Consider the following 27,225-nt stretch of genomic DNA (forward strand, 5'->3'; position numbering starts at 1 on the left):
CTTCATGACCAACAGTCTGGCTTCAGAGCTGCCAGAAGCACAGAAAGTGCTCTACTGAACATCCGTGATGACCTGCTCTCCAACCTTGACTCTAACACCCCTTGCGTTCTCATCTTGCTTGATCTCTCTTCTGCCTTTGACACTGTCAACCATGCCATCCTGCTGAACCGTCTCCATGATAACCTGGGTATCACTGGTCAGGCTTGGGCGTGGCTGACTTCTTTCCTCTCCGACCGACCTTCCCAGGTCCAACTTGGGTCCTTCCTCTCCGATATCTTTTTCTCTACCTGTGGTGTCCCCCCGGTGTCTAAACTCTCTCGCTGGCTGTTCAACCAATACCCGGCACTCCCTGCCCACCGCATTGCCGCTCTCTGCCCCAACTTTCAGTGCTATGCGGATGATACCAAGCTCATTTTCAGGCTACCCTCAGCCTCCTCCTCTCCTTCCCTCATCTCTGACTGTCGGTCTACCATCCATGAGTGGTGTGCCGGCAATTACCTCTGCCTTAATGCCAGTAAGACTGAGATTCTATTCATCGGCACACCCACTTCCTCCTTCCCTGCAGCTCTCTGGCCGGCCTCTCTTGGCCCTCTTCCTGCTCCCACCTGCAAGGCTAAAAACCTTGGGGTCATCTTCGATTCCACATTCTCCTTACCTCCTCACATATCTGACATCTCTAAGAAGTCACCACACTAGCAGTGCACCTCCTCAGGGGTATTCTTCCTTTCTTCTCCTTCCCCCAGAAGATCACTGTCTCAGAGCCCTGGTTCTCTCTAGGCTAGACTATTGTAACAGCCTCTATCTAAATCTGCCTTCCTCTACTCTCCGCCCTCTGCAACTTATCCAGAACAGGACTGCAAGACTTATTCTTGGCCTCAAGCCCACGGATCGTATCTCTCCAGGACTGAAATCTCTACACTGGCTCCCAGTGGCTACGAGGATTATGTTCAAAACCCTCTGTTTTGTCCACAAGGCCTTCTGGGGCTTGGGGCTGAAATACCTTCAACTCTCTCTTCATAAATAACTTCCTTCTCGAGATCTTCGCTCATCCGCCTCCACCTCCCTCAGGGTCAGACGCTTCTCCAAGCAACGAGCTGGTGGTAGAAATCTCTCTTCGGCAGGTGCCTCCCTCTGCAACAGCCTTCCTGCCTCCCCAAAACCTGAGGAGAACCATCTCCAGTTCCAGAAGCACTTCAAAACCTTCCTCTTTGCTTCTGCTTTCTCTCCCCTGCTGATTTTCCGGACAGAAACTGGCCACCCTTTCTGACCCTGGGCCCAGGCCCCGCCAGTTGCCCACCTGCACTGCCTTCCTGGCAACCCCTGCACCGTGGGACTGTTTTCTGTATCCCTACAGTCCCCCTACCAGCACTTATGTCTGCACTTACCTGCACTTGCCACAATCTGGCCATTTTTATTTATCTTATTTATTGTACTATCCCATGTACTGCACTTTCCCCTCTCCCCTCTCCCTTCCCCCTTGCACGTTTCCCTTTCCCCTTCCCATGCACTTGCGCAATCTGAATGACGCCTAGTAGGATCGGTGTCTGTTTCTCTTTGTTCCCTCTCCCATGCCTTGTCGCGCCTTGAAACACTTGCATATAGGCGCCTTATAAATGTCATATCATATCATATGATATGTATGGACTCTTTTCTCCACCTTCCTCTGCCTACAAGCAAATGGCTGCCTCTCACTGTATTTTTGCCTTTTTGAAAGCTGTCCCTGCATCTTTCATTGTTAGTCCTGGCTTGAGTGCAGTATATATATAACTCATCTTCCTGCAGATCTCAGTTGCTATATGTCCAAGAAAATCAATCTTGGCTGGAGGATAAGGCAAAATAGATCAACATGATGGTAATAAGGGCCTATGCTTGCCATTCATAGTGCATTTGGCTATGGTGCCAGATAGTTTGCACTGTGTCCCCAATTGAACATTGTTCCTGTTTTCTCATATTACTATCTCCATTTGACCAAATTCAAGGCCATATTGGACCGTGACTGACAATGGCCCCCATTTTATTAATGAATTATTTGAGCAGATTAGTTTATTATTGAATATAAAGCACACATTTTCTTCTGCTTATCACTCGCAAGTGAACATGATATGTGAGAGACTCAATGGTCTTCTCAAAGAGAAAATTGTTAAACTTAAATTGTCATTGAAGAAGGGATGGCTCTATTGCCTGCCCTTAGTATTAGATGCATTAAGGAATGAGCCTGGGTCGGACCACCACCTCAAACCCCAAGAGCTAGTTACAGGGAGGCGAATGAGAATGCCCTTGACTCCTTCATTGAGTTGCAGAAGTGATACCCAGAAGACAGCATAAATGATAGGAAATTAGTTACTTGCTTATTTGACATGTATGACCGCTAGTATCTCTGTCATTTCAGATCAACTCAAGTGTAATGGGGGTCAGACGTCAGACAAAGATGAAGACCATTCAGCAACCAGACTTCAAGAACTACTTCCTGTACATAGAATGTTTGTTGGAGATCCAGTCCTAGTGTGTAACTTCACAAGGAAATGGCATGTGCCCCAGTTTAGCGGTCCCTTCATTGTAGAGAACATTACTCCCTCAGCATTAAAAGTCCAAGAAAGACATGCATGGATACACTTGGGCGACATAAAACCTTGCGCTGGTGAGACTGACACACCTCACCCATCGATTCAGAAGCAAGTCAAGAAGAAGAAGTTCAGCACATGCAGACTAGATCGATGATGAGGAAGAAGGATGTTAATGTCGATTAAGTAAAATAGAAGTGTGCCTTTGGACTGTGGCTCACCCCAGACACTCTTTATAGATATTTTAGCGGGAGGGAAAGGCATAATTCCTGAGTCACAAGACTCTTTTGAATTTAAGCTTTAGAAAGGGTTGACGTGCTGCAAAATTTGCCAAATCTAGAATTTGAGTTCAACGACTGGAAGCACAAACAGTTTCCAGCCTCATTCTTCACTGAGTTCCTGTTTGGTCGTTACACCAATGGTCCTATCTGATGTCGATGTCCATAGGCTCCTTCTCATTGTTTTTATTTTTATTGTACAAGCTTATCCCGCTCTTATTGGGTGCAGTACTGACATATGTGTTTTTTTGCAGGATCCTAAAAATGGCCCTGCAATAAGACGATTACTCTCGGTGATAATTGAGCAGATCTTGCAGCTACCTGACCATCTAACAGAGTTGTCTGATTAAAAAGGTTTTTTTCTTCCTTAAAAGTAGTACACAGGCACAAATTGGAATAGTGATAGTGACACAGTGGTGGGAAGTGAACAGATTCAACAATGTGTGGCGAATCGTAAATGGTGGGGATTGATGTATTGGTGTATAATATATGAATGCACAGCATTCATCATTGTTTTCCTGATTCTTTTTGGTACACACTGTTTACTTTATCGGTTCAAAGAAGGCAGAAGTCCCCTTGATTCTACCTATTCCAGTGACTCTTTCAGAAATGTGTGGTACAGAGAGACCAAGGCCATTTGTGATTATCCCTACACCAGTGACACTTGTAAAGTCGCCCACTTCACAAGTGCTCCTAAGGTTCACCCTATAGGAAGTACCATTACTGATATACTTCTTGAGCATTTTGCAAGCACTCAGTACATGAAAGGGAGACACGGGAGAAGTGCAAGGGAAGATGATTATGAGTTAAATCATTATCTAGAGAGTACAGAACATTTGGGGAATAATATGTGGTATCAGCACATGAAAGAGGTGGGAAAAATAACATCCAAAGAAGGTTGCTATGTGTGTGCTCTGCTATCTTATGCTTTAGGAATTCTAAAATGTTCATAGCTATAGAAGTAGCATTCGAGAAAGCTCACTGCCCGACGCACCTTGCACTCTGCCATACGAGAGGTCAATTCCAGGGTCGAACAGCATCCTTGTTAGGGGCAACTGAATGGATAGCTCCAGAAGAAGATTATGTGCAACATTCGAAGACAAGAGCAAGAGCACACACCAGGGATCACGTGATAAGATATGAAAAACCTGGAATGAGGGGAGCAGGAATCAGATGGGAAATAAACCAAAAGCTCAATTGTCAAGGAAAAATTATGAAGTAATACAAAGATGCAAGGAGAGAGGTCAGCTACAAATTAAGGGAACAGTACTTTCTCCAAATGGTTTGGAGGAAGGCGTGGTCATATGTTGTGCATTAGCACTTACAGGATATTATGAGAAAGTCATACATGCTGCAGAGAATGAGCAAGCAGCATTGGCCAAAGATTGCAAAATTGCTGACATGGGTCAATGATAAAGGAGGACCTTTGCAGATAGTGCCCCTAGCGAGGACAGAGCTGTGTTTCTGAAACAATGGGACCAGAAAAGTCATAATGAATCAACAGTGTGATCGATTTTATGATGTACCAGGCATGAAGGATGGGACAGTAGTGATAATGGACCACTACTGGGCCTGTGGATCCAGAGCTTATATGAAATTGCCCGAGGACTGGGGAGGACTGTGTTCTATAGTGATCGTTCATGTTCCAGCTTTAGTGATTCCAAAGAGTGACCTGAACATTGGAGAGTTCCCAAAAGCTGATGCTCATGTGAGAAAGGAGATTGCTTGGTTTTCTAAATCGAACAGACAATCAACACTGCCATAAAGGGATTGAACACAATCAAAGAAGAGCTGAGAGCCATAAGACTAATGACTCTCCAGAATAGATAAGTCCTGGACAAGATCACAGCGATGGATGGAGGTGTTGGTGCCAAAATCAGGGAATCATGCTGCACATTCATACCTTCTCACGATGACAAGAATGAGACCTTGACAGAGGTCATCACATTGCTGACTAACTTGCATGTCAAGATGGAAGATGAAGGAGAAGATATTGCAGATGACAGCTGGTTTGCATGGATCTTTGAATGGGTTCCACAATGGATGGTGAATATCTTCACGTTTCGTGCAGCATTATTGGTGTTGATCATGTTTGAATTCTGTGTAATCAAGATAATAACCACACAGTGCAAGAAGAAAGGAAAGAAAGCAGTAGGAATGAAGATTATGATTAATGTTGAGTCAGAGTTTGGACCCAAAAAGCTGACTAAGGAAGTAATCAAAGGGTATATAGAAGCCAGCATCCATGCACATGAGGGAACAAAGTTTCTGTATACAAGAGACCACAAAAAGTATGTGGGAAGATGAATGTATTGCAGCCCGAGTGGACAATGTAGCCACATGACCTGGAGTGTTGATGGCAATGTAAAATCAGCAGGAACTTTGAAAGGAGTCATGAAAATATGGACCCCAAGGAAGCACTGCTTCAGAAAAGGATGTCTAGTTGTGAAGACTGATGAGAGAGTGGTTGATGAATCAACCAGAAGGGGGGGCGTAGAGGAGGAGCCAAATGCCTCTACTAGAAGTCCTGCCCCTATCTTGCCTATTTGTTGGGAATCAGAGAAGGTGACAAGCATGATACCTGTAATGATGCCCATAACATGACAAGCTTTTGAAGCAAAGTATCCATTGAGAAAACCATTCTTTATGTATCCACGAAGAGCTGACAGTCTCTTGAGAGAGATCCCGGAGGAGCAAATAAAGACGGGTGGAAGAGGAGACTGGTGACATCACATAAAGCAAGGTGACATGCCAAGAAGAGATGCTAAGAGAGAAGGTGAACAGACCATATATAATCTGATGACGAAGTAAAGAATCGAGTGACTCTTTACTTGCATGTGTAAAGAGCACAGAAGAAAATGCAAGCCATTTTATAATTGTACTTTTGCAGTAAGGCAAGTAGACTAAGTATTCATGCAGAATGGCGATACGTAGTGAAAAGACTGCAGGGGAAAAACCTATGAAATTCAGTGAAAAAACTTTGTTAAAGGGATGTTATGGTTAAGTTGCGCTACTAAAAACCTATGAAATTCAGTGAAAAAACTTTGTCAAAGGGACGTTATGGTTCCAAGTAAAACCGAAAAACCCTTGAAATTCGCCAGTTATGGTAAGCTAAGCAACCATAACTCATGCCACCACTGTGCACTGCTAAGACTAACACCCAGGACATCAAGGATGACATCACAAATGTCATTGATGACATCACTGATGACATCACATGTGTATGTACTTTTCATGAAATATGTGTACAAGGGATTCTTATTATAATGTTGCGAAACAAGTGTCAAGGATCATTGCAATAAATATCATACCCTAATTAGTGCATTGAACGATGCATTGATATAAATAGCATTCTATTATGGGGTTCTATCTAGTATACTAAGCTACTCATACAGAAACATAACATTGTGTGCAGTGTACAAGATGAAGGTATAATATTCGTAATGTTAATATGTTGAATAATGAAATGATAATTGTTTTCTTAATAGTTTTTTGTGTACTGTGAAATATGTAATAAATAGCTAATAAAACACATGCATTACATAATTGCATTACTACAGACAAAACACAAAGATACAAGAACACATACCAATATAAGGTTTAGTGTACTTTCTTTGGGATGCATGTCAACAGATCTGCAGCTCTATAAATGGTGGCACGAAGGTTGCTTATGTAGCAGACACAAATGATCCATGATGGATATGGAGAATCTGTATTTCCATGTTTCTGTGAGTTCACCTGACCCGAAGCAAGCAAGCAAATCACTGAGATTAGCAATCGGCCATGACTTCGGGCAGCCATTTTAATACTGCCCCAACCCTCTTCGTAAATAAGCACAGGATACCAACATGGGAGTACAGCCGGCCTAGGCCACTGGTGCTCTGCCACATGAGCCCCCCTGGCGTTTTCTGACGCTGCGCCTCTCTGCTGATTAACTCAGAACATTTGCCATGCATTATTTATTGGCAGATTAGAATCGTTAGGTGGCCTCTTCTCAGAAAAACACGCTGCCCATGAATACAAAACCATAATCAAAAAGCAGATAGCGAAAAGACAGCCACGTCAATTTAGGTCAACAGCGAGCGCAGAGTCGCCGCAATGATACCATTCAAGGGGATAAATGCGCCCTGTTCCGATTATTTGTGTAAATCAGATTTCACTGTATGAGAGCACCTGCCACTGAGGTCACCCGCAATATTTTATTCTAATATAATCTTGTTATACCCAATTGTGCTAAGCCAATATTCATGGTCAAGTACACCTTCTCAATTATGAACCCGAGATCGGTGCCTTCTCTACAGTCTAGTGTAATAACCGAAAGGAAGCAGGAACAAAATGTTATTTAAAAAGAAGGAAAACAGATGATTGGTCCATGCTGTCACATACCCTTTCATTGACAGTTTGCTTGTATTAGTCCTGAAACCACCACTCATGCAGGAAGCACTTCAGGACAGTATGAATCCCATTAAGCAGTGTATTTGGGTACCTCGACCAGACACTCTAAACTCTTAAACCAAGCCTTTACAATTTCTAAATGAGCCAAAGTATGAGTGAAGTCTGTTTTGCTCATATACAAGTGTGTTCCAAATAAATGTAACTCATTATCACATCATTTAGTGAAATAATATATCTCAGTGAGATTCATATTTTAGGGTGCTCCCTTATGTTTTTTTAAAATTTGAATTCTAGTTTTTTTTTTTTTTTTTAAATGTAGCTATAGCTTTCTTATTTATATTCAAACACACTTTTCATCAGAGAACAAGACATTGGGTTTGATTTACAAAGTGTTTTTCAATGGGACTGCGCAATTGCAAAATGCTTTGGTAAATCAGGCCCATTGACTTTTCATCAGTGAACAAGACACACATCCTTTGATGCAGGTAAACACATCATATGTTGTATTGTGTTAAAATCAACGAATATTAACAGTGCCTACAATTTAAAACGTAGACACGCTAAATGACAAAATAAATAGTCATTTTGATGGATACAGCTAATCCAATTTTTTATCAAGCTTTATTTCCCAGACGCCAGGGAAATGCTGAGGCGATAAGCTCTGAGGTGGCGGGCCAACCCTGTAGGTAACGGCCCACCGCTCAAGTTAAGGGCCCGAGCACAGCAAAGGTCCCTTAAAGAGGATGGTGCTGCCCTTATTGAAACGGTCGACCCACTACCGAGGGGCATATCCTAAACGGGTGCTACTGCTTTAAAAAAAAAATAAAAAAAGAAAGAAAGAAACGTCCCTTTCCTGTGTGGCCCCGCCTTGGATGCACTGTGTTACTGAAAGCATCAGTCCGTTTTCACTGTTGATGACTGCAACGTCAAGAACACGAACATGGACTGAGGGACAGCAACAATGTTTGGTCTGGTGCTGCAAAGCAAAAAAGTAAGTTACTATTTTTTGCGTTTTAAAAATAAATACACCATTAACACCTTTGTAGGAAAGCACACAGGTGCTAAGGTGAGTGGGAAGGGGGAGCAGGGAAGGTAAGGGAGCGCTGGTTGTTCAGGCAGGATGGAACATGGGCTTATACCATACAGTATAGCCCGTGTTCCGAGCCTCCTGATTGGCTGGCACCCCTGCAGAGTGCTAGCGGATGTTATTAGCATAGTTTGATGAAAGAAGAATTCGGTTCTCCATGTGCACTGTGACTTGTGGTTGGCAGCATATCCTGATGCCAGTTCTGAGAGTGTAAGCGGCAGACCGGGAGATAAAAGAAGTGGTGGGAATAATTCAGAAGTGGAAGGTAGGAGAGGAGCAGTGGAAGGGTGGAATTGGTGATGGCTTCCACCAAGAGCAGCGCATGCAATCCTTAGCGCAATCAAGTTCCAGGACCGCAGCATTAAATAATACACACCAGCTCTTGATCCAAGTAGGTTGCCAGGACCCCCAAAATTCGACTCAACTTGGAAATAAAAAAAAAATAGCATTGGTTTCCTATATTGCGCTTCATGGCAGAGTCCAGCCTCTAAACAGTTTCAGACGCGTGTAGCGCTGCCTCTGAGCCAGCCTCTGGAGTGCAGTATCACAAGAACTGCCACTCACACCCTAACATTATTCCTTCATTACATGAACATTATTACGCTGAATTCCATACACATATGCCCCTCTTAATCTTTCCCAATGAATGCTGTGCACCATTTCTCAAAACTCGGTGGCAACACATACACCTTTTTTTGAGCAGTGCTACTATTTTGGGCTGGCAGTAAGGAGAGGACTGCAAACATTGGACTGCATTCCCTAATATCTCTATTTCAGAGCTCATATTTTGCACATATTTACTTTTGAAAATGTGAAGCACATTAAACATGCACCAGTCTACACTCACCCATATGCTCGGTCACAGGTAGAGAGGATTGGCGAATCCACAGTGCAGGACCTGTCCCAGCCCAGTGCCTGACGCAGGCTTTTCTTTACTTAAATAATATGACATTGACAACCCGGGACTTAATAGTTGACCAAGTAAGGAGACATCTGCACCCCGGAAACTTCAACCCCAAACCACTTCCAGCATATTTTTCTATGTTTGTGCAAGCTCTAGCATCTGCTGGGGGCATTATTACACACCTCTTCTTTTTTATTTTCCATAAAAATTGTATGTCCCAAAACATATCCCATAAGAAATGTTTTTCATGAACATTTTTAAAACGTAAGCATCATTCCATGATACAAACAAAATTACAACTAATACACCACCTTTATTAAACGCTTATTTGATACCGGCCGATATTTATGTTAGAGTTTGCACATACATTAAGACACATGCTAAAACTTGGTAGAGTTTCCAATTCTTTCAATTTATCTTTATTTTCACGTCTTTCAAACTCAAACGAAAAAAAAAGAAAAAAGGACTAATGAAAAAGAGAAAGACAGAAAGAAAGAACAGGAGAAAGAAACAAACCCAGCAAGAGATATGGGCCTCATCACGAGTTGGGCGGTAGCCCTCAAATCCGGCATTAACAGTATTAATGCAGCGAATACCACTCTGCACTATCAGGACCCTGCGCAATTTTCTGCCGGATGCAAAAGGGACCGGCGCTAACACAGCCAGCGTTGTTACAGCCAGCACAATTATACCCGATGGTATAAGACCGAAAACACACAGCGGTATTACAGAGGTATCACAGCTCCATGGCCAGCTCTAATAGCGCTGAAAAACAGATGCTAACACACCTAGAATTACCCCCAGCCTCCAACTGGAGGTAAATGAACCCAGGTGTCAGGAATCAAGCCACAGGTGCAAACAATGCACACCAGAGGGCTACGTAAGACCCATCCAGGCCCCAAACACACTTTCCAACACCATGCTGCCATTCTTGAGCGCTTTGAAACACTTTCCTGTGTATAGGTGCTATATAAATAAATACTACAAAACAATTCTTTGGGGGGGAGCAGGGAGGAGGAGGAGGAGGAGGAGGAGGAGGAGAGCAGCCCCAACAAGGCGAGCACCCATCCCCAGGGTCAGTCCACCACCCTGGGCCCTCACTGACACCCAGTTGGCAACTGACTACCACCTGGACAGGGGGACCATCAATGAGCTGTTGGCCACAATACATGAACAATTTGGGAGCAGGATCAACATCCGTACAGCCGTACCCCCAATGGTGAAGCTGGTGACAGTTCTGCAGTTCCTGGGGACAGGCAGCTTTCAGGACTCAGTGGCCATGATGCATTGCATGGCACAGTCGACATTCTGTGCAGTCCTGGGCCAGATTCTGGATGCCCGTCTGTGCCATGTAGATAATATAAATACATTGCACTGCCCACCACCCAGGCCAAGGTCATTTACATGAAGGCACGCTATTATGCCACTGCACAACTGCCCAATGTTATATCATACATCAACTGCACCCTGGGCCCATGAGGCGGTATACAGGAACCGCAAGCACCGCCACTCCATGAACATCCAGATGACCTGTGGCCCTGACCTCATTACATGCCGCTGGCTGCTGTGCCCACTACCCAGGATCGACCCACGACTCCATGGTCCTCTACAACAGCACACTGCCAGGATACAAGGAGAGTTACAGAGGACAAAGGACCTAAGGACCTGGATGGTCGGTGAGTTGAAACCCTGCCAAACATGCACGTTAAATCACAGAACTAAAAAAGGGGGAGATAGGCATAGGAAGCATTGCGTGTCAAGAGGACGCGTGGCAACACCTGTGCAGCACCAGCACTATTGACAAGGCATCCAAGGGAGCATGTACACGTCTACCACACCTGGACACACACATGTTGATGGAAACACACTGCTGGCAACACACTAACACATCAGACCACATGAACCACAATTCACCTTGTATGTGCTGCAGGGCAGATCCACACAGCAGCACCCAACAGCATGGCCACCCATGCCACAGCTGACATGTGCAGTCAACCGTCATCCGCCACAGAACAGCAACCACAACAACACAGGGTGCATGTACAGGACAAGTAATGCATGGCATGATATAAAAAGGATGCACACCCGTCGCACATAGAAATTGCATGGCCTTGATGCACACAAGAATGCCCACATCTCATAATGGCCGAATATATTGGGACTGCAGACCCATGCATGAGACAAATGACTGATGTTGGTATTCCACCCCATGCAGGTGACTCCGGATACCCGCAGCTGATCTGGCTGAGGACCCCTGTGTTTGACCCACGAACACCACATGACAACACTTACAACCATGCCCACAGCTGGACATGCATCTGCATAGAACGCACGTTCGGACTACGGTGGAGGGGCCATGATGCATGCCCCAGAAAGACTAGGAAAAATCGTCTTGTTATGTGCACTGCTCGACAACATTTGCCTCAGGCGGAATGTGCCCCTACCCATCAATGCTGACAGGCAACACCCAGGGAAAGATGAGGAAGATGACTATGTTGTTGGAGCTAGATCTGACGCACTCAGGGATGAGGTGAGGGAAGGGAGACTGGCCTGACAGGCACTGACAGACAATTACTTTTAGCACAGTGACCTGACCCTGTGCATGACCTGCAACTATTGAATTAAGAGCACAAATACAAAATCATGATTGTCTTAGCATTTTTCTTAGTTCAACAGGTTTCAGTGTGACTTGTTCTAACTCCAACCCTCCTGCCCCCATCCACCTCCAACACCCCAGGACACAGACCCCCTATCTCCACCCACCATCAACACCCCACCACACAGTCCTCGCTCCCCCACTCAATGATGTGTCCATGTTATGTGCACACAGGCCAACACTACACTATCCATTAAAGATTGCTGTGCCCTCTTCCCACAACTCCCGGCATCAGGGGCGAGCTGGCGCTGCTGGTGCTGGGACTTCTTAGGATGATTGAATTGATGCTGCCATCTACAACAACTGGTGGAAGAGGGCATTAGAATCCCACATCTGATCCTCAAAGGCAGAGAGCCCCTGGCAGTGCTCCTGCATCCTCTGGCCACTCAGTTAGAATGTAGTGCATGCTTCAACCACTTTCCTGGTACGTGCATTGTCCCGCGCCATTGACTTTGTCGCCCCTCTGATTGCCTGACTGATGGCCTTCACATGGCAGTTGTGGGCAGTTGCAAGGTACGTGCAAGGTACGCCATGTGGCGCTTTTGTGCCTCAATTGCATTAAGGTGCTCCTTCACAACACCCAAGGAGGCATTCGGGTGTGATGGGGAGGAGGTACGTTGCCTTGTGGATGGGGAACGATAGGAACTGGTGTCCACATCTGGCTTAGGTGTGTGGACATGCCACCACTGTGTCTGTCCCTGTGAGCTTGGGCTCCACTCGTCACTACGGGCTGGGCTCTAGGGTGGTGTTTGCAATGGCTGGCTGTCAATTTGTGTTGGGGCAGTGGCTGCATGCTGGTCCTCACTTCTGGGGCTGCTCGGCCCTCCCTCCTCCAGGGTGGTGGTAATTGGGGCTGTGTCCTCAGCCTCCTCCAGGTCAGCCATGATGGTCTGGACACTAGGCGCAGGTGTTCACCTGGTGGGCTGGTCTCCTGCATTTGGTGTGCCCCTGGTGGGCTGTCATCCTGCACTGGGTGTGCCTCTGCTACTGCCGGGAGACGTGTGGTGCGTTTTTCATCTTGGCTTGCCCTAACAGCCCCTATGTGTGGTGGTGGTGCTGGCACGGGTGAACGCACGGGTGGACGGCCCTGCTTCTTCATCCTTCAGGCCTGTGTGCCTGTAGGGGACATAGGGGATGGAATTAGGAAACATTCTTTCATGTGTTTTGGCAGATATGGCAGTATTTATGGGGGAGGGTTGTGGCACAGGCCTGGCCTGCTTGCGTCTGATACCGGATTGGGAAATATGGTGCCTGGTTCTCGGCGGCGGGGGCACTTGGGCATTGAAATATGGTGCCTGGTTCTCGGGGGCGGGGGCACTTGGGCATTTTTGGTTTGCTGTGGTGGCAAGGCAGGGGTAGGTTGTTGGCCTTGCCGTTGCTTGTCTCTCATACATCTAATGAGCAGGGCCAGCTGGGCTGTTGCACTTGATGATGGGGGCGGGGGTTGGTACTTCACATGGCCAGCTTCAATGGGCACTGCTGTTCCCCCAAAATGGCTGAGTGGTGCATGACGGTTGGATGTGTCCATAGGCTTTCCTCCTGACTGGTTGGCCTCACAGAGGTGGCCTAGGTTCACTGGCACATGGGTGCTGCCGTATGTGCCTGTGTTGGCTCCCATGCACTGCCCCAATCACAATGCCCGGCTCATGGGTATTTACACTGTGGGTTGCTGTGGTTGGCATTTGGCGTCACTTTCACATTGGGGGATGGTTCACTCTTCTTCTGCCTCCTAGGTGCCAGCGCCAGGCTCAGCTCCTCCTACTCCCTCTATTCTCCCCATTCTGATAACCATACTGCAGCACTCCTCCCACAGTGTGAGGTCCAATGGTGGTGTTGAGGCTTCCCCTGTGGCCTGGCAGTCTGTGCAGTGCTGCAAAAGTATTGACCAGACCCGGACCTTGAGGTTGTCCCACAACTTTCTGTAGTCCTCCCTATCCCGGGTAAGGAGCCCAACTGCTGACACCTTCTGGTTGTTTGCCAGCCAGATCTGGTTGCGACATTGTGAGGAGGTCTTTATTTGTCTGGCGCCATAGAGCTCAGCATGATGTGCTATCACTTCTTCCACCAGACACATCCATTTTCCCTCCATGAACTTTGGCTTTCTGAGGTGATCTTGGGCCGCCTTGCCACTTTCCGTCTACTGTGGCATATTTGCATCTCAGAATTTGTGGATGGCTGCCAGGGGCTCTGATTTTTGATGGATTGTGATTTCCAAAATGTCATCCACAGTGTTTGTTGGTTTGGCGGTGACGCATTTCCCGCCGGTACTAATAGCGTATGCTGATGCCGCTCACGGCGGTAGAATTATTTTTGCTGGTTTTTCATCCAGGTCAGGCGATGTATACGTTGGGCGCTATTAGCATTACCATCAGGGCCGTGTCCGTGTACCTGCATGATGTGGCAGGATTGCTGCCACCTGTCCCGGCAGTAACGCTAATACCGCTCAACATATTTGAGGCCCAAATAACTTCCAACTCATGATAGAAATTAAGTTGCATAGGTGGAAAGAAAACAAAACAGGAGGAAGGGACATGAGACAGAGGGACAGAAGGAGGTTGAAGAAGAAAAGAGAAATAAAACAATGATGCATAGAAATGCAGAAAAATTAAGATTCTAAGAAACGGAAGGTTGGCACTAAGTCAGGGCCTTGGTTTGAGTCTGTGTTGCAGACTCTTTGTATGGATACCAAACCGTTGGGACATTGTTGATATATGCACACCACCATACACTGTCACTGCCCTAAACTCCTGCAAAATAAGATCACATGTAGTGAAGAATGTGCACTGCCTACAGTTCGGGACATGGAGATGCTAAATGCAATCCAGAATGGCTCTAACCCATTGAAATAGCAACCGTTCAATAGCATTGCTATCTGTGTAGTTGATGCAATTCTGCCCTAAGTTTTTTTGTTTTGTTCAGCATCTCCTTGGATTGGCATATCATTAGTACCCAGAGGGGGGTATTGTGGGTGGCAACCTCTCAGCCAATAATTAGGCTCAGAATGGGGGAATCGACAGATTGTAATCCCCCTGCTCTGAGCCGCCTCACAGCTGGAGTCCGCTGTCTTCCCAGTCCGGAGAATGAGGTAAGTGCTCCACCCACACCCCGCCACACATTTCCCTTCCCTCCCAACTTCCCTCCATTTACCTGTTTTTTTGCTCCTCTTTGGAAGAGGACACACTGGAAACACTTTTGTCTCCAGCGTGTCTGCTCCTGATCTGCAACACGCCGCCATGGAAAGGAAGAAGGGATGAAGTCCCTTCTTTCCATGGCGGCCATTTATTTTGCTTACATTTTTGCCTATTTATCACATTTTTCGAATGATCGCCATGAAAGGGAGAAGGGCTTGTAACTATGAGCCACAGGGCATTACCTGACTCAGTAATGCCCCCCCCCCCCCCGGGTCGCGGGTTATTGCTTAATTCACAAACCCATCTGTTTCTGATGTAATAATTTGTTTTTTTTTTTTCACACCTCTTGTATTTCAAATGGTAGGATTTTCAATATCTCCTTTTGAATCGGAATGTTTGTTTACGGCATGTCTAAATGAAGATTGTTAAAGAACAAATGAACTGCATGTGTGGAATAGTGTAACTATTATTTTGCAATAGCGGGACATGTCAAGATACAAATGAGCTAGGTTACATCCCAAGGGGCATCATCAAAGGCCAGGTCTTGTGAAACACCATGGAACTCCTTGCTAGTCTGATATAGCATAACATTTTAGTGTTTGACCATGTAATCTCGAGTTTTATGATCTAGGATTTGTCAGCCACGTTCTTCTCAGGAAAATAAAGCATTTGTTGCTGATGCAACCCGAGGCTATGTTCCCCCCCACCCTGCTCACCGTTAGTTCGCCACTCCAGCTCCTGGCCCAGCATGTAAGTGCTGATGCTGAGCGCTCCCCCGCCCTCCTGTGTCTGTTCCACCATTTGTGCTTGATTAGCTACAACATGGGCATCTGCTCCAAAACTTTCCCAGAAACCCCTGCATTACGCACACACTGGATCTACCAGTACTAAACCACTATCTCCCTACCAGTCACTTCGCCTCCTGACATTTTACACTAAGCCAGGAGGACCTACCTCACTCTGCGTGCATATCATATCGGACTGCACTGAACTTTTTCACTTCCCACTCGACAATATATCTCATCCCATTTCCTTCTATGTCACACTCTGTTCCAGTTCGCATTCCTGCCTAATTTCAGCCCTTCAACTTGATTTGAGGACAGCAAAATCAATTCTATGTGCTTCTCGATAACTGCTGCCTTGTGTTACTTTTGAGGCCTTCACATCTCTTCTAGTAAGCCAATTTCTTCGGGCCTCAATCTACTGACTGAAATATTAGGCCTTTTCTACCTTTAGTTGAAAGTCATATTGGGGCCTGCTGGATTTATTCAACTGTTTCATTTTGACTGTATTTAAAAAAAAATCAAATCTAGATGTTTTGAATCAGCTGGCTTTATTTAAATGCTGCATTCTGACTGTATTTTTGAAAAATGAAATCCTGTTGCCTTAATTCCTCGGGCTGAGCTAAATTTCTAAGCCTCCTTACCTATCTGTGAATTTCACATCAGAGTACTATTGTAAAATACTGCAGTGTCAATTGCATAGCCTTTTACCTTTACCGTGACTATCAGTTCTGGATGTTCACTTTACTGGCTGCACCACATACTTGTGAAATGTTTGTGCTCCCTGCTGCCCTTGTAACCAAGGCCCTATCCCTCGTTACCCTTTAATTTACTGTTTAATTTGTTGCACTTTATTCTTCTTTGCCTGACTTGCTGCTAGGCCACCTGGTGAGTTCTTTGTCCACTGTGCGGTCCCCATATCTACTCTCCAGCCGCCTCCCCCACTACAACTATGGTGCTCTCCATCTCTCCTTTCTACTCAAATTGTTACTCTATCACCTTTCCTAACCCTCTCTCAAAGCCAGGAAGGAACACATTTACGAAATCACTTCTTGTCTCCAACCCAGGATTGCACATTACTGACACCTATTGCTTCCTCCAGGCAGACTATCACTGACATCCTCTTTGCTGTCCTCTTTCCTGACCTATGGATTTGCCACATGGTATCTTTCCTCTCCCCTTTTTCTTCCTTGCCCATTAGCGGTGGAACCAGATGGGAAGTGCTCCTGGCACACTTCTCATCATCCAGGTGCATCATTAATGTCTACCAGAATGGCACTATCATGGTTCCTTCCCATCACACCTCAAGCATTCCCTTGTGCATCCCCTCCTAAAAGAGCTGTCTGAGGACCCTTCCTGCCCGGCTAACTACTGCCCTATCTCCACCACCCCGTTCCAGGGATCTCAGTCCAACTTCCAGAAGAATCTTGCCAGGCATCTTCTGTCTTCCTTCTCTTGCACTCCTCCTTCTGCAACCCCTCCTTCTGCCACAACTCTGGCCTCTTTTTCCCCACCATCGGGTGTACCTCATCCCTGTACCCCTCCTCAAAAGTGTTGGGTGTCCTGACCCATGTTTGAGCTATCATGCTGCAACATTTGGTGCTGCGGGCTTAGAAAATCCAAGATGGCCAAAAAGCCCACATGTACGCCAGAATAGGAAAACTGTGCAGTACTGGCATGGAAAACATCATGATGGCCAGAACTTTCCAGAAAATGCACAGGGAAATGCATGAAGAATAGGCTGCCACCCATTTTTGCCTAGGTTGTGAGCACAGGAGGGCACTGCCTAAAACCACCATTGGACTACCCACACAGTAGCCTGAAACCATTGGGAATGGCAATGCTGATTGCCAAAAGCAACCTAGATCTGTGGGGAATTCATTTTCTTAAATCCCAAAAATGGTTGCATTACCAGTACTCACCACTATCAGAAAGCCGGCGTTTTAAAACCACCAGACTTTTGTGTAAAACTGAACAAATGAAACAAAACCAGACCAAGGAAAGACTTGCTCAGAGGTGTATACAATGTAAAACTATACTCTGAAATGACTTGAAGGAAGTAATTATTTAATGTGTATGTAAAAATCGTAATAGACTTAAACTGGGGGACAAAAAGTGACATTTAGCTGAAACCTGGCTTAATGAAACTGAATTCTGCCTGACATCTACCCCCACAGGAGTTAAAACCTGCTCAGCCACTCTTCCCCTTGCCAAAAGGAGTTGTCACCTCTCTGATTAGATTAGGGGTGGAGCAGCTACAGGGAGTTCAACAAAGGCCTGTCCTGGGCCCAGGCAGATGGTTTATTGGGGGGATCGTAAATGGCTTCCTTTTGAACAAAGCCCTTCCTTGACTCAGGCAGAAGTTATATTGGGGGCGTCGTAAAAGTGGCTTCCTCTTGGCAGAAACGGGGAGGGGCAGCCCCTCTGAGGACAGGCTGAGCTTAAAGAAAGTGGATAGACTGGTTTCTCCACCATGTGACCTGGGAAGACACACCCCTGTTGGCCAGAATATGATTTAAGAAAGATGTATAACTCATGGTGCGGACTTGCAAAATTATCTAAATGATACCATAATTCTTGTGATTTTTCTGCCCACATTTTAAGAGGTTTTAGGACCTGGTGGTATGATCTGGGGGGTTGCTAGCGGAAAATAGGGTTTCACTCCAAATGTCTGCATGTTAAAAATCTGACACTTCATCAATTAATGTCCATTAATTTTAAACAACTGTGTATCTGTGCAATATGTATTTGGGTCAAATATAGATTTGTGGGCAAACTGACCAGGGGAGGATCCTCTGACCCATAGAACCTACAGCATCACTCTGACTCACATTTCCTTCCCCCAATCATGGGAGAGGGGATAATTGGGCCAATGACAGGTAGAGAGGGGCAGGCTTAGCTAGGCCCAGGCACACACCCATTTTCAAAACACATAAAAAGAGACTGCTGGGACAGGTAGAGACATTCAATTCCATTTGCTGCGGAGCATGCTGACCGACGACTTCACATCCAGAGATCCTACACTTAGACTTCCAAGCTAAACAGAGACTACAGAACTTTGAACCAAGAAGGCCCACTGCAAGCAAAAGTATTTGTCAGCAGGCCCAAAATCATTTGCAGACTATTCACAGCTGGGCTGAGCTGTTGATTCTGGCCTGAAACCCTGCTCCAGAAAGATCCAGAAGCAGTGCTGTACCCAGAGAAAGCAGAGCAGTATCCAGAACCAGAGGCCAGAGACCCAGAGTGACCCAGACCGCTGTGAGCAGAACCAGAGAGCTGACCCAGATCACTGTGAAGTGCCGAGACCAGAACCGGAGTCCAGTCCAAAACCTGACCAGATCCGTGGCGAGGCCTATTTCAAAATATATTGTGAGTACCTAGCAGAACTGTGCAGAACCAATCTCTTAATTAAAATAATCTAATCCAAACTATTTTAATCTAACCAGAACTGCCTCCTAGAAGTTGTCACTTGTCATTTTGTAAAGCTGCATCACTGTCATTTGTCAATTCTGCAGCTGCAAAGCTGTCACCTGTCATTTTGAGTTTACTTTAAATCCGAAAAACTACCTTTATTTAATTGTCCGTATCTCTGTAACCGTTTAGGCTAGGAACTTGGTTTAACTTTCCTCTGAAAGCTTAGAATCTCAGCTTTTCAACAAGTAATCACGATTCATGCACTCACGAATTTTGCCGCGATTTGTGATTTGGCCCGATTTCTTTACTTGTAGAAAGATAGTTGCTTTTGCCTGTGTTTCAAAACTCCTATCTGTTGTATAAGCTGCTGGGGGGGGGGAATTGAACTGAATTCTATTTGATTGCATTCCTAAGAACTGAGTGCTCTCCTCTTCATCTCCTTACATTGCATAAAGCGGGGGGGGTGAATTGTCTAGAAAGTGATTACATTGTCTTTTGCTGAAATCCTATCAAGTTATTTTCTGTACTGCATTTTCATTCCACATTGCATCTATTTGAAACCATAAAAGTATTGTTGCTATTTATCCATCCTATACCCACTCATCATTGATTATAAAGAAGTGTGCTAGTGCCGGACTATCCATTATTGATTAATGCTCAGATTAAGTGTGATATTCAATTATTAATTCATTATAAAAGTGTGATATATATATATAAAGTTTAATTTTTTTTCAAATAAACCTTTTAAACTTGCAAAACAGATCTACTTCTTGGCTCAGTGGGGTCAGGGGGAACCATCCGGGGTTGTCATCCAGAATATGAACCTGGACATAAAGATATATCAATAAGGGTTTTTCATTCAGTATCCCAGGCTAGGCATTGACTTGGCTGTAGTGCAGGATTGAATCTTCTTACAAATTGGGGGCTCGAGCCGGACGTCTGGGTTAGAACTATCACTTGTGCAGCTTAATACAGTGTCCTAACTGACGGGATACATACATCCGGTCGGATCACCACGCTGTTTTACGCTGTAAAGCACTCTTCAAAGGGACACTCTAAGGAAAAGGTCTGTTTTGCAAAAATAAAATGCTAATTTCTGTAAATCAGGACAGAGATCAATCTCTAGAATGACGACCTTGGTAGACATGAAAATAGCGAGGGAGCACCTCTCACATAAGCTATTTGTGAGAGGTGAGTGGACTCACCAGGACCAAACGGTCTGGTTGCAGGCCATCGCGCAACAGGTCACTGAAACAGGGTCAGACACATGGAGAGATCAGGGTCCATTACATGTGGCCCTGAGTGAACTATATATGGCTCCTAAAGCCAAAGATGAACACAATAAGATTGCCAGGATAGCGGCATACCTGTACCTGTATATGGGAGACATGCAGGATAAATGTACCGAAAGCCAAGATCTGGCAAATAGGCGACAGATGGCGTTAGAGAAGGTCCAATCTGACCTGGTCTCTTCTGAGCAGAGGCTGCAGAGGAGCCAGGAGTTAGAAAATGATAGTAGGCAGTATATCATTAAAATAAAAGAGGATATGGACATCCTGCAACAGGAAAAGGCTGACCAGGATACCAGATTTCTGGCCTTGCAAAAGGAGTACCAAGAAGGTTTGGACTCCCTACTGCAGGGCCAGAAAAAGCTGGAGCAACAATTAGACTTTAACAGGGCATGCACAGAGCAGGTAGCCACCCAGCAAAGTCATCTAGATAGAGTGAAGGCAGAGAGCAACAAACTAATTCTGAAAGACCTGGGTACCCAGGCAGAGTTTGATGAAGAGCGCCAGAAAGCTGGTGCCTTTCAACAACAGAGGAACGACCTGGCGGCACAGATGCAGGCTCTTAGTCAGGAAAGAAACACTTTAGGCCAGGAAGTCTGCCACTTAAAAAAGGAAATTGAAGAAAATCACCTGGCCCTCCAGGGGTTGGGTGACCTCCAAAAAGAAAACCAGAACTTGTTAGAGTACACCAGGAGGGTGGAGAAGGCTCTGGCAAGAAAGGAGCAGGCCAGTAGGGAAGGGATTCAGGAGGTAACCCTCCTGCAACAAAGACTGGCCCAGTACTCCAGGACCAATCAGGAGGCACAGAGAGAAAATGAGGCTCTCTGTCAGCACAATGACAGGCTCCAACAACAGGTAGCGATGCAGGAGAGACTGATAGAGTCTAGTAAGGCCTTAACTGAGGAACTGAAAGCACAGGCTCTTGCATTGCAACAGGGAGCAAGGGTGGATAGAGACCAGGTTCGCTGGGAGAGGGAGACTCCTGAACATAACCTCAGGAGCCCTAGTACCAGAGGCCTTCATATCTCTCAGTCCCTGGACTCTGCCACCCCCATGTCCCCTCGCGCACATGAGCACCGGGCCACAGGGATGGCAGATTACTATCCAACCAGAAGTATGGGGCTCATAGGCCAGTACCTCCCAGGAATGGAGGGGCGGGCATCCGGGTATGGGCACCCAAGCACAGTGCAATTTAGTGGGGAACCCCAGGAGAGTAGGCCCATTAAGGGCATCCTGAAAACTTTTGCCCAGTTAGGTCAATGGGGGGGGGTACCCATCAAATCCTGGCAGCAAGGAGGAATCTGAAGACTCCTCTGAACGGCGCAGGACACCGGAGACCAGGTCCCCACATTCTGCCAGCCATTCCCAGGCTCGCAGAATCCGGGAAAACCTGGAAGATCAGACAGGAACCTCTGGGAGCAGTGCCTCTGAGTCAGAGGATGAATGGACCAGGGTTACCCGAACCAAAAAGGCCAATAAGGCAAAAAGGGCCTTGCTTAAGGACCCATTGAAGCAAATAAAGGCAATAAGGAGTGTCATCACGCCTTATCATAAGAACGCCAAGTATTCCGTCTGGGAACACTTGGAGCTCTATGAGCAAATGATGGAGACTTTCCATTTGAAGGACAGCAGTAGCTGCATCCAGTACGTCAAATGGACATTCTCCCCAGAATACTCCAGTTTCTTCGCGGGGCTGGAGGACCAAAATCATTTAAGATGGTCCACCTATAAGGCGGCCATCTTGAAACATTTTTCTGTTCACAGAAATCCTCAAGAGGCTCGCAGGGCAGCCTACAATTTGCAATGTGGGGAGGATCAGGCCCCACAAGAGTTTGTGCAAGAATTAAAGCATGCTTTTGCGCAGACCACCAGAAGGGTGCGCAAGGACAGCAAAGAGTTTGTCAATACATTTTTCCATGCTCTCCCTAAATATATAATGACCCAGCTCGTGAGAGATTTTCATGAGAAAAGATCTTTAGACTGGGTCATTGAACAGGCTACCCGGATCTATGAGTTGCAGAAGCCTATCGAAAATAAAAATAACGCGCCGAAAACCCCCAAAACCAACAGCACCCCTGCTGCTGCCAAGGTGGCAGAGGTAAAGGTTGCCCCCTTTTTAGATTTGGAGATGGGGGGGCCTAAAAACCTGCCTGCACCAAATAATTCACAGCCCAGAAGGCCCTCGGGCCAGTCACAGACAGGGAGTCGAGGAGGTAGTCCCACAAATGGGGCCCCCCGCTCCCCTGACTATGTAAGTCCCCGCTATAAGGGAAACAGACCAATCCTGGGTTATGTGTGGACTCCTCCAGCCCAAGGGGGGGGATCCGGCCAAGCACCTAACCCAGGGAACTTCCCTCCCAACTTCCCACAGGAGGGCAGAAATTCTCCAAATCCCGGGCAGAACTTTTTCCCCAGGTATCTACCCAATTTCCCGCCCCAAAATCATCCATCCTTCTTTCCCCAATTGCCTGAGCCCAGACAACCTAATCCGGGAGAGGGGAGGCCAAGGGTGGAGGGGTACCAAAATCTTCCCAACCAGGGGTACTACCAGAGAAGGGATAGCTACCCTTCCCGGGATCAGCCCAGGGGAGAAAATAGAGCCCCGTATCAGCCAGAGCGGGTTTCCCAGTTAGAGCGCCAAGTCCAAAATATGGCACGAGATCTGGGTCACATACTGAGGGCTCAACAGAACCCTCAGATGAGCATGCCACCGCAGAATGCCCCAAACTCAGGACCTGGTGCTCCAGAACAATGATGGGGGCAGCACCCCGATAACCCACCGGTTCCCAGGGAGGAGGCACAAGGGGAAGGGGGGTGTAAAGCCTTGGAGGAAGCTTCCTTGCCAACTTGTAAACAGCCCCTGGAAAACCAGGAACCGGAAACAAAATCTCCTGCCCATGAAAGCCTGCCTCCCAAGGAGCAGAGGGGGGGTAGGAGAAACAAAGGACCCAAACAGACGCACTTTGTGGAGGAGGTACAGGTCTTCCAATTTGAGGGAGAGGGATCCTCAGAAGATCCTGGGAAAAGGATCTTCTCCTTCAGAGATGGGGGAACTCCTCCCAAGGAAAAATGGGTCCCAAGGGAGGCCAATTCAGACTGGGGAGATGTGGAGACTGAGCTACCGCCGCCCATCATCTCATCCCAGAACCGACAATACCAAAATCCTCTGGTTCAAACCCATCCTGGTGACTGCCTGAAAAAAAGGGGGGGCGGCCCAGAACCAGAACCAGGGGAACCCACAATGGCTCTGATCTCCAGTTGCCAACTTTTTCTTTCAGATTCCCAAGACTCTCCACAGAATTCTGCCCAAATCTCTTCTCTAGCAATGTCCAAAACCAGAAAGTTAGCCCACCAGTTGTCCAAAAATGTGCATTATCTGTGCCCCTTGAGGAGAAGGAGGGAAGATACTATGCCCCGGTACAAGTACAGGGGCAGGGTACAATTTTGGCACTGGTGGACACTGGATCCCAAGCCACCCTTCTGTCCAAAAGGGACTTTGAGGAACTAAATGCAGGAAGGGGGGAGAATTACCGTATTCCTCTCACCTCTCTTCCTGGACAACTGCAGAACTTTGACGGGAAGGAAATTCCTGTTGAGGGGACTGCAGATTTGGACATCAAAATTGGGCGACACAAGGTGAAACACCCGGTCATAGTAGTGACTCCAGAGGGCACCCCTTGTTTATTAGGGAATGACCTCCGGAGAAGGTTGTCACCATTGTGTAAACAAGGTCCTCTGGACCCAGACTAGCCGACCAATAAAATTAAAACAGAGTGTCAACCATGTTAGTTTAAACGGCACCTGCCACATGGTTGAACAAAAATCTGACCAAGTAGAATTTCACTTCCAGAACAACCAAATTCCAGACGTGACAGTAATAGCAGTAGGACAACAGACTGGTGATTGGGGGTCCTCTCTATTTCTGAAAATCAACCTTCCTTCCAGTTTAAGGTGGTATTCCACACTGGAAGGAAACACCCTGAAATTCTTTACTAATCCACAATCAGAAACTCCCACTCCTATAGTCCAGAAAGATGTGAAATCAGCTCAGAGCCTGGCTGGTATTCAGCAAATTGGAGAGCAGTTGTTCATCCCTGTTCAGTTAAATGATGGGAAGGACTCTGTTCTCGCTCGAGTGTGCGTGAACAATGGTAAGAGCTTCATCAGCGAAGCCATGTTCCGCCAACTCCCAAAAGATCCAGCCATTCCCACATTCAAACTGATAGACAAATGGAAAATTGACCTGGAAGCACCCAATTCCAAACATCTCCTGCCAAGCAGGTGTATGCTCAAAATCTCCCTTGGCAACAAGAGCATAGTCCACAATTGTTGGGTCGTGCGAGACATCACTGCCGCTTTTTACTTAGGCAGTGACATTCTCAATCGCTTTGCCATTAGTTTGGACCTAATAAACTTCAAAGCTTGGTCCCGATTAGCGGATAATCCCATGGGCTTTGATGATCCAGAAAAAGCATTTAGGTCAGCTCAATTGCTACCTTATGCAGTTGAAATTCAGATCAAAGAGGAAGTCACCATCCCAGAAAGGGCCCGACAATTCTCCCTGGAAGTGAAAGTTAAAAGAGGACAAAAATTGCAAAACCTTGATGCTTATATTCATCTAAATGCTTCTCTCCAACAGCAAGGGTTAGGGGTAAACCCAACACCATTAGTCAACATAGAACATGACACCATTCCAATAGAGGTGGATAACAGCGACTTAAAGAGTATTACTCTAGCCGCAGGCACCATTATTGGAATGGCGGTTGATGACCGACATTTTTCCATTGATCTAGGAAATGAACAGTTAGGACCAATCCCCAAGGACTGTTTTGACAGTGACAGTGAGGACAATACAACACCAGACAGGAGTTTTACCGGGCATGGGGGGGACTTCCTGGTGTACACTTCCTGCCCCTATGGTAAGGAAGATGTGACTTGTGACTTCTGGAGGGATGAGGGGATTTTCCAAGTCCATGAGGGTTGCCTTTCCCACCTGAGGCCTCCAGTCCAAATCAGCACTCTGACCAGGGACTTCTCCACCCAGCTGGAGGAGGCCGCTGAGATAGCCAAACCAGAAGTCTTTCCAGGCTTCAGGCAGATGGTGGAAGAGAGAGTCAACCTAGCTGATGCCTGTGTGACTCTGGAACAAAAGCAAAAGTTGAAACAAGTTTTCTTGGATTTCCAAGATCTCTTTGTGGTAGACTCATATGACTGTGGTCGCACCGACATTCACGCAACAACAATTCCCACGGACCCTGGAATGACTCCAGTGTTTGTGAAGCAATATCGTTTGCCTCTCGCATCCATGGAGTCCCTTACTGAAATAATTAAGAACCTGGAGTCCCGGGGAATAATCCGTCCAGTTCACAGCACCTTCAATAACCCGGTGCTGGGAATATTGAAGCCAAACGGCCAGTGGAGACTCTGCGCCGACCTCAGGGAGCTCAACAAACGGGTCCATACTTCCCGATGGCCTCTGCCCTACATTGGCCAAGGGCTGGCCCAGATCCAGGTGTCACAGGTATTCACTGCAATAGACCTGACCAATGGATACTGGACTGTGCCTGTCAGTAGGGAGGACCAATACAAGCTGGCTTTTACCTTTGGGGGCCAGCAGTACACATGAACCCGGACTCCCTTCGGATACCTCAACTCCGGCAATGAATTCAACATTTTCCTACACAAGGCCATGCCCGACCTGGGTGCAAGGGGTAACCTGGCTTATGTAGATGATGTCCTCATCAAAAGTTCATCTGTGGAGGAACATATAGCGGAGATCCGTTATGTTCTGAACCAGATGAGGGCCGCCGGAGCAAAACTTTCCTTTCAGAAAGCACAGTGGTGTTGAACCCGTGTTAATTTCTTGGGGCATGAGATTACTCCTCAGGGTCTCTGTCCCCAGGAAAAGAAAATGGAAGCACTTCAGAAACTGAAAGACCCCACAACTCTGCGGGAACTAAGGAGCCTCCTTGGACTGACTAATTACAGCAGAAAGTTCATTGAGGGCTACGCAGAGATCACCAGACCCCTGATTCATCTCCTGAAGGGGGGGGTCAAGTGGGAATGGGGTCCAGAACAAACCGAGGCGGTTAGACAACTCAAAAGAAACCTCTCACTAGCGCCTTGCCTAGCTTACCCTGTCAGGAACAAGGAGTTCTTCCTGGAGACAGGGTTCTCTAATACGTGCTTGATGGCAGTATTATACCAAAAGCATGACAAGGTCAATAAAGTAATCTCCTATGCGAGCAAAACTTTATCCTCTGTGGAGGAAAAATTCAACGATTGTGAGAAGGCACTCCTGGCAACGGTGTGGGCATTGAAGAATTACCGCCCGTTTATCCGGGGGGAACACATCATCGTGGAGACTGCACACCAGCCTCTGCAATATCTCCAAAGTGACAGAATCCGGGCCGGAAATGTGAGTAATTCCCGAATTACTTCCTGGATTCTGTCAATGCAGGCTTTCCTGTGGAGGTCAGATATGGCCAAAACAAGAAGAGTCCCCTTCCGCAAGGTCTGGCTGACTTGCATGATTGTGCCAGAAAAACTGTCTCGAAGACGAAAGTCTAAAAATCAAGGACAACATGGAGGCATACCTTAATTCCCGGCACAAAATCTTTGAAGAAGACAAGTGTGAGGGAATGCCCACTCTCTATGTGGATGGATGCTTGTACCATGTTGACAACGACGGGGAGAAAGAACTGGTGGCTTGCGTAGGGAATTCATGG

The 27,225-nt window shown here is 46.5% G+C and overlaps 1 long non-coding RNA gene across 1 annotated transcript in view; it reads left to right on the forward strand.

The window, feature by feature from the left end:
* Window positions 1–8,117: 8,117 nt before the first annotated feature.
* LOC138467124 (uncharacterized) overlaps window positions 8,118–27,225 on the forward strand; it is a 300,570-nt gene continuing 281,462 nt past the window's right edge. Inside the window, exon 1 of the long non-coding RNA XR_011268055.1 lies at window positions 8,118–8,225. This is a non-coding gene — a long non-coding RNA (uncharacterized lncRNA). The remainder of the gene's footprint in view (window positions 8,226–27,225) is intronic.

Source organism: Ambystoma mexicanum, chromosome 4q (genome assembly GCF_040938575.1).
Source record: "Ambystoma mexicanum isolate Mex_15411 chromosome 4q, UKY_AmexF1_1, whole genome shotgun sequence".
NCBI classification, from domain to species: Eukaryota; Metazoa; Chordata; class Amphibia; order Caudata; family Ambystomatidae; genus Ambystoma; species Ambystoma mexicanum.